The sequence below is a fragment of the Mesocricetus auratus genome, unplaced genomic scaffold, assembly GCF_017639785.1.
Source record: "Mesocricetus auratus isolate SY011 unplaced genomic scaffold, BCM_Maur_2.0 Super-Scaffold_4256, whole genome shotgun sequence".
NCBI classification, from domain to species: domain Eukaryota; kingdom Metazoa; phylum Chordata; class Mammalia; order Rodentia; family Cricetidae; genus Mesocricetus; species Mesocricetus auratus.
Genome location: NW_024429182.1, coordinates 33,454,266 through 33,466,163, shown reverse-complemented (window position 1 = coordinate 33,466,163; position 11,898 = coordinate 33,454,266). Strand labels below are relative to the sequence as shown.

General features: G+C 39.4%; 1 long non-coding RNA gene across 1 annotated transcript; it reads right to left on the bottom strand.

The window, feature by feature from the left end:
- Positions 1-5,068: 5,068 nt before the first annotated feature.
- Positions 5,069-9,979, bottom strand: LOC121134299. The gene is made up of 3 exons (XR_005871367.1): positions 9,853-9,979; positions 7,799-7,988; positions 5,069-5,584 (listed from the first exon to the last, which is right to left on the bottom strand). It is a non-coding gene; the product is annotated as an uncharacterized LOC121134299 (long non-coding RNA).
- Between the last annotated feature and the right edge of the window lie 1,919 nt (positions 9,980-11,898).

The following is an 11,898-nucleotide window of genomic DNA, read 5'->3' as shown; positions in this document are numbered from 1 at the left end:
TTGGAAACTGAAAATTTTTATAGGAAAGCAACTTCAAATACTGATTTCCCTCTTTCAATGCTTATTTCCCAAAAGTCATTGTTTGTGAAGTAGCTTGGTTGGTTTATCTTAACAGAATCTTTTGTTCATGGTGTGCACTGTCTGACAGCAACCTGAAGGACTGACTGTAGCCTCAAGCATGACATCAATCACTGGGAGTGATTGGGTTCAGTGGGGCTCTATGTTCCTTTGTGATTGCTGTAGGACTGCTCACCTTGATAGAGCCACACCCAACTGTAAAAGTGAATTAATTGCTGCTAATTAGTTTATAAAATAGTGTCTCAGTGTATGAATTGCTTCACAGTCTGACCCAGTTGAACTCAGACTCCTTGACAATTCCAGGTTTTGGGAGGCAGGAGAGCCTGCTCATCTCCACAGCTCTCTTTCTTCACCTGGTTATCTCTAGCGATACTAGGGGGCCTGTGGTGCTGGTTGCTTCCACCGAGTTTGTAGCATTCTCTCAACTGTTAATCCCAAGGTTCACTTCCTCTGAGAAGACCCCCTTTCCCACACCCCCTATTCCAAATCAACTCAGTGGGTGGCTTCTTGCATGTTGTGGCCAAATCTCTGAGCCACTCTCAAGATCTTAGAGCTGGTTAATAATCTACCTTTCCTACAAAGCATTCTTACTCTATGAGCTGGCACTGGGCAAGCGCAGTAGCACCGACCTCCACAGCCTTCCCTTCCCAATGGGCAGTATTCTCCCTATGAGAAAGCTGAGGTAAGGATAATTGGACATTGTATCATCAACTTTCTGTTCCTGGTTGGACCAGTGGAGCTCTCAGTAAGACTGGTGGAAGAAAGAAGTCCTTGATATCTTGTCCACAGTGATGTGGAAACTGGCCTCTGAAGAGGTGGTTGGAAAATCATGCTGATTTATTTACCTTAGAGAGATTCAATAGCACTTACGTGCTTTGTGGGAGAGTTTCCTCTGGATTAGAGCTTCCAGGATGCTGAGGGAGGGCTGAAAGGTGAGGAAGAGTGGACTGAAGCTTAAGTGTCATAACCACTCACTGTTATCAGCAAGTCCAAATGATCTTTGTATATTCAAAGTATAGCATGTGCTGGCTTGATATACATATATATATATCATAGGTACCACAAAATGATCATCACATTAATCAATATATCTATGACCACCCTGTTTTAAATTAGATCCCCACAACCTATTCACACTGACCAGAAATGCTGTGTGCCCTTTGGTGGATGTTTTCCAGTTTTCCTCACTCTTCAGCTCTGGCAACCACTATTATACTCTAGTTTTACCTCTTCAAATTCCACATGTGAACAGCCTTGTACAATTTTGCCTTAGTATGATGTTCCCTAGTTTCCTGTATGTGTTTCTCTGTGATAGAATGGTAACAACCCACTGCACACACACTGTCAGCACATGGTCAGTGCATTCTTGGCTTCTCTTCCTACCTTGGCTGCTGTGAATGTGCAGTGGTGATCACGATTGCAGGTGTTTCTTTGACATGATTGCATTTCTTTTAGTTATCTCCTCAGTAATAGAATCGCTATAGCATATGGTAGCCCTAACTTTAATTTTTTTTTGAGAAACCTCTGAATAGTTTTGCATAGGTGCTGTACGAGTTAGGATCCATACCAACAGTATGCAAGGGATACCAACAGTAAGCAAGGGATCCCTTTTCCCACATTCTCCTCAATTTGTAGGTATGTCATCTTCTTTGATAGTGGGGGGCTATTTTAATTAGTGAAGTAATGTGCCACTTTGTCTTAATTTGCATTTCTCTCATGATTAGTGACTTTGAATACTTCTTTTTATGCATATAGTGATCATTTGTATGTATATCTTATTTGGAGGAAAAATGCTAATCCACTCCTTTGCTCCTTTTGATTTTGAAACATTCTTACTTACTTATTGACTGGCAGCAATTGCATAACTTTAAGGAGTAAAGTGTCATGATTCAGTATATTTATACATTGTACCATTATCAATTCAAGAAGTTTATGTTATTTGCCATCTCTGATATTTATCTTTTATTTGTGTTGAGAACATTAGAAATCCTCTTGTCAAGCTTTGTTGAATTCTATCATCATTGTACTACTATAAATTATCTGGCTGTGATTTGCATCTACTAGCCTATTTTCTCACCCTCCTCTACATTTCTTAGTCCCTCATAACAGCTATGAAGCATTTATCTAATTATTCTTTATCAATAAAAACTCAAAAGTCAGATATTGGGGTAAGAACTGATTGATCAGAGAAATTAAAGAAAAGTAATCAGTGGCCTCCTCTCTCTCATTCCTGGATCCAAAAGAGGACCAAGACTCTTTCTAAAACCCTCCCCATTATTTCCTTTATCTCTGTATATGTTCTCAGTCATCCAAAACATCTATGGCCAATTTTGGTCGGCTAGTAGCTACCTCTGCCCTCTGATTCAAAGTAAGTTTTGTTGACAGCCTCAAGAATGTTAGAGTGCAATGAAAATATCCCATATCCTCCCCTTTTTGTCTAAATAAAAAGGAAGGTTTTAAGTCTAACACAGTAAAATTATACACAATAAGAACAATTATCAGGTAAGAATTACATTCACAAAGTCTAGTCCATTTGTATTTGTCAAATTCAGTGAAAATACTACATTATCTATCTTATGTTGGTGAGTCCAAAGTTTTGTGCCTAATTCACTTTCTATTATCAACTAACTTATATTATCAACCCCAAACTCTATCTTTAGACTTCAGAACATTATCTTAGATAAACAATTTTTATACCGCTTAAACTTGTACACTTTATACTACTTTTGTGAGTTTCTTTCCTGAATTTAGTAACAAGAAAAACTATAACTATAACTAGCTAGTCTTCAAACAATTGAAGATTAGAGAAGGACATATTACCTGAGTAAACAGGAAGTGTAGAGCAAACAAATTCCAGAACTATAGAAATGACAGAGACATCTGGCTTCCTGGAAAGTCACCCAGGTTTCCTTTGCAACATCCATCTTCGGCTACAGGCATAGAACATCTGAGAGACCTTTTTTTTGTGAAGCAGGAATTTCAAAGGACTGTCCCACCTTGTCTTATCAAAGTTTGGCAGTCAACTTCTTTTGTGTCCTGCTTGTCCAATTTGAACAGTATACTGTCAGCAGCTAAGACACAGACAGCTCCTTGCACAGATGGCTAGCTTTGCCACAATCAAAGTAACTTCATATGGAGGCCATTCGATGCCCATCATCCTTTTTTTTAAGTAAATTGCTGCTGCCAGGGACAGACATGTCTCATTGTCATTATTTTAAATGCCATATTCTCTAGGTCTCTGAAGTGTTTAAAGAACATCTGTCAATCTAAGATATATCTCTATTTGGCCTTGAAAACATACCTAACATGGCCACAAATTTGATTGTTAGATGACTAACTACTAACCTGTATTTCTTAATTATCCTAAATAGTTTAATAATAACTTTCAAAGACTAAAAATTTATACTGCATTGTTAAATGAGATGCATATGTACAATAACTTAAAGAAGAATAGAAACATATATACAATATAACAAAAATAACTTTAAATTTGTGTCAATATACAAAAATACCTTAAAAATATAAACACATATATAGTACAACAAAAATACCTTATATTTGTGTCATATACAAAAATTCATACTAATGTAAAATATTTAAGACTAGCAATTGCAGTTTTAGTTTAAAAGTAGATACTATAGTCTACCCTTTTATACTAACATTCCTACCATCCCCCTTTCTTTTCAGAATGAAATCCCTAACTCTAATCTCCTTTGCTTAGTTTCTATCATGACTATGACCAGTAACAACTTGCAACCAACCCCCCCCAATAATGATAAACATCCATAAACCACAAATACCCACCCCACCTCCTGAGAAAGTGGGTGTTGTGTTCCTAAAATTACTTCCTGTTGTCTGAGGGTGGTGGCATCTTCAGGAGACCTTGAGAAAATAGAAATAATGGTCAAATCCTGAGAAAATTAGCTGTAACATTTGTTATACATTCTCTGTGTAATGGTAAAGTGTAGAGCTTATCTGAAGTTCTGCCTAGAGTAGTCTGTGAGGCTGGACCCTCTCAGCTAGCAGCTTTGAAGTTGTCCTGAACAGTTTGCAGTCTGAAACTGATGTTTTGGTGGTGTTTGTCAGCTTAACATCATTAGCACAATCCAAGTGGGCTTGTCTTTGTGGGGATCCATCATCCTTTTGGAGACTCCAAAGTCTTCTGTTAGAGATGATCATGATTTACTGAATAAAACTTAAACATTTTAAATGTCATATGTAGCAGATCTTAGAGAAGTTAAAGAGCCACAATTTGCTGTTACTTCTGGGGTATGCAAACTTAATTTTTAGTTACCTGCTTCTGACTCTAACAACGGAATCTTGAAATTTGCAGGCAAATGGATGGCACTAGAAGAAACCATCCTGAGTGAGGTAACCCAGTCACAAAAAGGGAAACATGGTATGTACTCACTCATTTATGGATTTTAGACATGAATCAGGGAAGTGCCAGCCTATAATCCCACTGCCAGAGAGTCTAGGAAACAGAACCTTCATCCAGTGACTGATGAAAGCAGAGGCAGATACCCACAGAGAAACACTGAACTGAACTCCTGGAATCCAGTGTCAGAAAGAGAGAACTGATGGGCAAAGGAGTTAAGACTGGACTGGTTTAGCCCACAGAAACAGCTGACCTGAACAAGGGGGGAGCTCTTGGACTTCAGATTAATGGCTGGGTGGACAGTATGGGACTGACCCAGACCCCCTGAATGTGGGTGTCAATGAGGAGGCCTAGGTAATCTATGGGGCCTTGGGTAGTATTTATCCCTGATGTACAAATAGACTTTGAGTGCCCATGCCACAATATGGGAGGCTCTCAGCTGGGACTCTTGGGGGAGGGCCTAGGCCCTGCCCTGGATGAAATGACAGTTACTGGAGATCCCCCATGGAGGGCCTCACCCTCCCTGGGGATCAGAGTGGAGATTGGGTGAGGGACTGGGGGACCTGGTGGGGAGGGCGGGGGAGGAGGGGAGGGAGAGGGAGCTGGGATTGATATGTGAAACAAGATTGTTTCTAACCTAGATAAAAAATAATAATTAAAAAAGAATAAAACATGAATTACCAAACTGACAGTGATTATAATTGACATGTCAATCCCAGCTAAATTGCTTACCCTTTCATTTAATTTTTTTCTATTTTCACGCCATCCATTGTGGAACTCTACAGAGATCTAATTCCCTGCATCATAATATTGTTCCCCATTCTTAATGTGGGTAAAAACTCTTTGAAAAAACAAACAATTCTACCTTTAACTATGACAGCTAAGGGCAAGGGCAGCTGCCAGTGGGAAAAGAATGAAGGTGGTGCAGAGCCTTGCTGGGGGCAGGTGGTGCAGAGCCTTCCTGGGGGCAGGTGGTGCGGAGCCTTGCTGGCTGCAGCTGCAGATGCTCTTGTATAGCTGGGGGCTGAGAATGTGTGGCAATAGCAGCAGCAAGTAAAGCTGGAACAGGTGTCAAGGCAGCCGACCTGGCAGGGCAGTGGTCCAAGGAGGAGGAGGTCCAGGGGAAGCCTGCAATCCACAGGGAGAGGGAGTAAGGAACCGCGAGGACATTTGGAAGAAGCCGATGTGGTTTGTGACCACCTGAATGGCAGAGCTGGTGGAGGGTGGGTGGCTAACTTGGGCATGTTTGGTATCAAGGTCTTTTGGGTACCTCAGACCTCTCAAGGTTTCGCTAGAAAGCTTAAAGCTAGCATGGGACTTTAAAAGATCTGAGGGAGAAATGATGCTCTACTGTGTACTTTTCCACACCAGTTTCTTCATTGTTCTGTTTTTACTCTAATAATCATGTCCTAATTCCTTCTAGATTCTTTCTCCAGCTTCCCCTTCTATTCCAAAAACTCTTCTACAGGAGCCTTGATGTGATAAGGAAATTACAAGAGTTACCTTCTCATTGGCCAAGAGAATATTCCTAGGATAAGCAAGGAGCTGAGCCATTGCCATGGCAACATAAGGTCCCAGGACCATAGGAACCAAACCTTGACCAGACTGAGGGGTGCACAGTGCCCAATGACAACTTTGAGACACAGATCCACCGTTAGTAGACTGGGAAGTGAAGAATTGGCATGCTTTCCTTAATAACATTGGTTGAACATCTGTGACTCTGACCTTGTACATATCTGTAATGTCTCAAACTTATGATCTATTTACAAAAGGCCTTCAGTCTAGCTTGAACTTGCTCTGAGGTGAAAGTGAGTTAATTGTGTGCAGTTAGTCTGAGCAAGAGAACAAGGCAGGCTGTTAAGAATCCACAGTCCTTGTGGGACAAATAGATCCAGTTATGAACCATGTCCAAGTATTTATTCAATATATCAAAATAATATAGCTAAATAAAAATTCATCTTCTTCTAGACCACCCACAGATAATGTATCCAGTAGATGGAATATTTTCATGAGACAAACACACAAGCAGTGAGAAAACACCCAAAGCTATTCTTAGGGAAGAAATGAAGTGACTCATGAGAGAAATAACAGACAGGAGCAACTGGTTTCCACAGCCAGTGACACATAGCCTTGCCAGGTAGGGTTCCTCATCAGAGAACCACTTATGTATCTGGTAGGTCGGCCTGCTGAACACTAGTTATCACCTGCTGTATCTCTCATGGCTCCTGTAGTGTTTGATACCAGGGATGAGTAGTAGCTGGAAGCTGCTTTAGGGAGGCAAAGACATCAGACTTGCACAGAGGGTCTGGGGGGAGGGAGGGGAAGCCAGCCAGGGTGGCAACTCCGGAAACTACAAAGTCAGCAGCAAGCAAGTGGCTGCCTCGTGATCTTGTGCCCCCCATTGGATGCCAGATGAGGCATTTATTTAATTATTATTAATCAATAAAAACCTGGGAGTCAGATATTGGGGTAAGAACCTGATTGATCAGAGAAACAGCGGAGAAGCGACCTGAGACCTCCTCTCTATCTCCTTCCTGGATCCGAAAAGGGCTAGAATCTTTCTAAAACCCTCCCTGCTACTTTGTATGCCTCTCTATACTTTTTAAGTCCTCCAAAACCTCTATGGCCAATTTTGGTCAACTAGTAGCTAGCTCTGCCCTCTGATTCAGGTAAACTTTATTGAGTGTCCAAGTGTGATCAAAATATCACACAACACAGTTGTTTTGATTTTTTTTCCTGAGACAAAGTTTCTCTGTGTAACCCTGGCTGTCCTGGAACACACTCTGTAGACCAGGCTTGCCTTGAACTCAGAGATCGGTCTACCTGCCTCTGCCTCCCCAGTACAGGATTAAATGTATATGTCACCATGCCTGGCAAAGGCATTATAGTTAACAATATTTTGGATGCTTTTCTTTTTCTCCCTCACAACCTGGCTCAGCTGTTTTGGTTTATACATCTTTATTTCAACTACTTTAAATACTATAAGGCATTTGTTTTTAGGTCCTCCTTTGCCCATTGTAAATTAAATTATTTACTTTTTGCTATTGACTTGCAGAAATTCTTTATATATATGTGTGTGTGTATGTATATATATATATATCGAATATTAACCTCTTATCACATAAATGACTAACAGATGTTCTCCTCCCATCCTATGGGTTGTCTTCCCATTTTGTTAACATTTTCTTTCTTTTGCAGAAGCTTTGTAGTTTGACACAGTCCAATTTTGTTTTTGCTTTTGTTGTCTGGCCCTCAAGTGTTCAAGATAAAACCCATCACCAAGTCCAATGTCAAGGGACTTAGTCCTACCTTATTCTAAGGGTTTTATGGATTTATACTTACCTGATTGTCTTTAATCTATTTGGAGCTATTCTTATAGAAGATAAGGTTCCATTTTCCGTTACATTTTTCATGTGGATATCCATTTATTGAAGAAACATTTCTTTCCTCCTTGTATACACACACTGCCCTTATCGACATTAATTGACCACGTGGATTTCCTTGAATAAATATTTCTTCATTTCTGTACAGCCTTCAGCCATGTACAGAGACATTAAATAATTAGCGGGTTGTTTTTATTTAATGATGTCACCCGTTAAAGTCGCATTCTACACACTCCATCCTGGAAGTCACATCTCTGTAATTATCTTTAGATGAGACTTAACTGATTAGGGGAAAGGAGACAAATTAATGTAAATTCAAAGAGAACAAACCTGGAGTGTAACTAATTTGGATATTAGTGGTAATTAGTATCTACAGATAGATTTATTTGTAGCTCATTAACTGAAAACTTGCTTCATTTGTGCTGTGACTCATTAATTAGAAAGGTGGGTGGTATGATGAGGCTCTAATGTGATTTGAGTTCTTAAATAAATTCCAAGGTTTGGGTATCAAATTGCAGAGGAGCATTAAATAGAGAGTGAGGGGACTGAAGAGTCAGGCATCATATGCTTTTTCTATGATGTGCATACTTTGGAATGATCTTAAGGGTCAATGTGCTTCGAACTCAGGAACTAGACAGGTTTTAATAAATCTACTTCATATCATATCTTTATGTCTGCAGAATTTTCAAAGTAAGAGGTGGTTTTCTTCCACAGCATCTGATTTAATTAGCTAAGGAATATTTATAGGGCACCCCTGCCTAGAAATTCACTGTATTAGAATATACCGATGACTCAACAAGATACCTGTTTTCAAGAAACTCATCCCAGCATTAATAATATGTTCTATACAAGCATGAAGGTGTATAGATTCTGAGATAAGCGGTCCAGCAGGATTCAGGGGAAAACTGGGCCTTGTAGTTTTTCAGTTAAAACTCCAACATAAAGAGTAGCACCCCATTCCCTATGTCTCATGAATTGTCCCTTCAGACAGGCATCAGCGGAGAGGCTTACCTCTACTCCATGCAGTGTTAGCTGGGGAGTGCCAAAATGTGAGAATTACCTGAAATCTGAAGAGTTTTTTTCCAACACTCCTTGTAACTAGTTAGAATTACTGAATAAATATTGACATCTCCTTGGATATTAATTCATTTAGATGCTCCTATGCCTGAGAAGGGAGATTTTGGGATTTTCCTACCTTATTCTTTAAAAAAAAAACCTCAATTTGGGTACTTTCAGAAGACAGTGCATATTTCTTCATTCCCCTTTCTGTGGGGGAATAATGCTCATTGGATGTGAAGAGGAGGCTGAACACTTCATAAACCTTAGGTAATATAAGCCATGGCTGAAGGGGTAGCCAAAATTATGGTGCAAAGTTGCCTACAGCTAACTAGCCCATGAAAGACTACGGTTTGTTTGCCTTGCTGCCAAGACGTTGCACTGAGAGGAGATAATGAGACAATAACCTGGTGAGAGCTACCACTTCTGAGAGCAACTACCACTGACAAGAGTTCCTGGCACAGCAAGCCCCAGGGTTCCATCTCCAACAGAGACTAACTTTAGTTTCTGACCATCATCATTGATGAAAGCAGACTTCATGGGGCTACCCGATGATAGCCTGGTTTAAAATGTTTACAGGTAGTACTGTAAATCCTGAAACTCTTCATGGGGCTGAATTTAAATTCTGGACTTGGAAGCATTCTCTCTATGTCAAACAAATTGGCCCTAATGTCAATGAGAAAAGAAGGCTGACATTTAATAGACCTCAAGCAAAAGGCAGAAATTATGATGGGAAGCGCATGACTACTTGCTGTGTGGTTGAGATGGATTCACATCCATGCTCTATTACATCTGTCACCTGACATATCCCCAATGGTGGTCACCTTAGTTTCCTTATCATTTAAAAATGATCATAGAGTGTGACAGAAATGACTCAATGAGATAAATTAATACATATACTATAACCAAGCATATTGAAGGTATTAAAAATACAAAATGCAGTGTGTTCTTTCTTACCTTGACCCCAAGTGAAGTTAAAAAGTGATTAAAGTCCAAGTGGTTTCACTAGCTGGGTTCTTCAGTTACAGCTTGCCTTTTATAAGTCAACAGAAGAACCTAGGAGGATGCAGATTAGGAAAACTGTTAGATAAAGAGCTAGAGGTCAGCCTGCACCTGAAAGAGCCAGCACACCACGGAAAGATGGACCTGCAACTGATCTTAGCAATGTCATAGGTTTTAGAGACCAACATTCTCATTCCATATGTTCCCCATGATGACTCTAGAACAAACTATCAATACAATCTCATTGAAGAATTGCAGTTACAAAAGATTTTGTTTCCGGAAAAGGTTTTCAATGTAAGTTTCCTTCACTCTATGCATAGAAACATCTGGCTACATTTCTTCCAACAATCTTCTTGCTTGACTAATTCCCTCTTGCCCTAGTTCTATGTGTTATAGCAACATGTTTTGGGGCATCACTTTGCAATTCAAAATCTGAGCCTTCTTGATTTGATGTGCCAGATGGCTGAGAAGAAAATAGACTGTAAGTGATTGCTGTGGCGTTGAGAGGTCTGCTTCCTTCAGCAGGCTGTAGAACGCCAGTCTGCTGGATTCTGTGCCTCATGTTTTTCTGATATTAGGTACATATCACGTGATGGTTTCAAGTGGCTCATCCTCATGCATATCCCATGATCAGTTAAGACTGGGCTCAAAGTTGACAAGCACTTCTGTGACTGACAGTTCAGAAGTGTCTGAGCTCTATACTGCTCTTTCCACTTAACTCGAGTATTGAGGAGACTTAAAACTTTTGGTCAACAGAAAAGGGAAAGGATGCTTTTCATTTTATATGTGCTGTTTTTTTCACAATTCAGATTGTACCCAAAATTAATTTGCTTAAGCTGACATAATTGAGATAATATGCAATAATGATGAACATAAACATTTGAAGCATTATTATATATTAAAATCCATACAATTCATAGAAAGACTAATATTTTGTCTTAGTATCAAGTGACTGACATAAAGGACACTTTGAAAATTCTGAAGTATTTGCATCTGGGCTATAACACAAACACCAATATAATTTCATTGTTTTCGACATATTATACATTAACACAACCAAGCTCAATGAAGTAAACTGAGACATTTGTTTAACTAACAAGATTTATTAAGATTCTATTTTATGCCAGGTCCTACATCCACATTGCCTTTTTAAAGCTGGATACACAAACTTAACATTTTATATTCACACATAAGATAATCACTGTGTGTTATGTGTATCTTAAAGAATATTGTGATAAGGATCATTGAAGTTCATAAGGTAAGTTACTTTAGATAGGATTAAAAAAAGCCCTATCAGATTCAAGGAAAGTCCCACATGAGCTGAGAACTGAGGCATGGGAAGCCAGCTACTAAAAGAGTGGCAGGATGAGTCTTTTTGGCAGTAAGAAAAAGCCACAATGAATCATGACAAAAGAAGAGATGTGGGCAATCGTGGCAAGGGACACATGAACAGGGAATGTTGGGATGATATTAAGTATGAATTTTTATTACCTGTATTTGAGATCTTAGGAAAAGAAGGTTCAGAGAGTACTTTCAAAGTACACAGAAGCAATAAGTAACAAATGTGGGTTTGGGATTCCATTCTTCTAATTTGAATACCAAGCCAATTCTAGTATTTTCAGGACAAATAGATAAAAAAGGTGATCAAAAATTATTTTCTGTAGACTCTTGACACCTGTGGTAATGCTACATGAGTCCTTTCTCATAGGCTCATTTATTCAAAAGAATATTGGCAAAGAAATGGGAAGTACAGTAAGAAGGAAAACACCTACTAAAATAGAGAAGATGATTCTTTTCAAAGAGTCACTATAAGGAAGGTGATGCTGAATATAAACTGAGCATGGTGTGCGGCTATAATCCTAGCAAGTGGAGGTCAAAGCAGAAAAATCCCAGCTTTGTTACCAAACTGGTTATAAAGGGAATTCCAAGCAAGACTGGGCTACACAGTAAGAGCCTAGCTATAGAGAGGGGTAGAATGGAGAGAGGGGTAGGAGGAAGAGA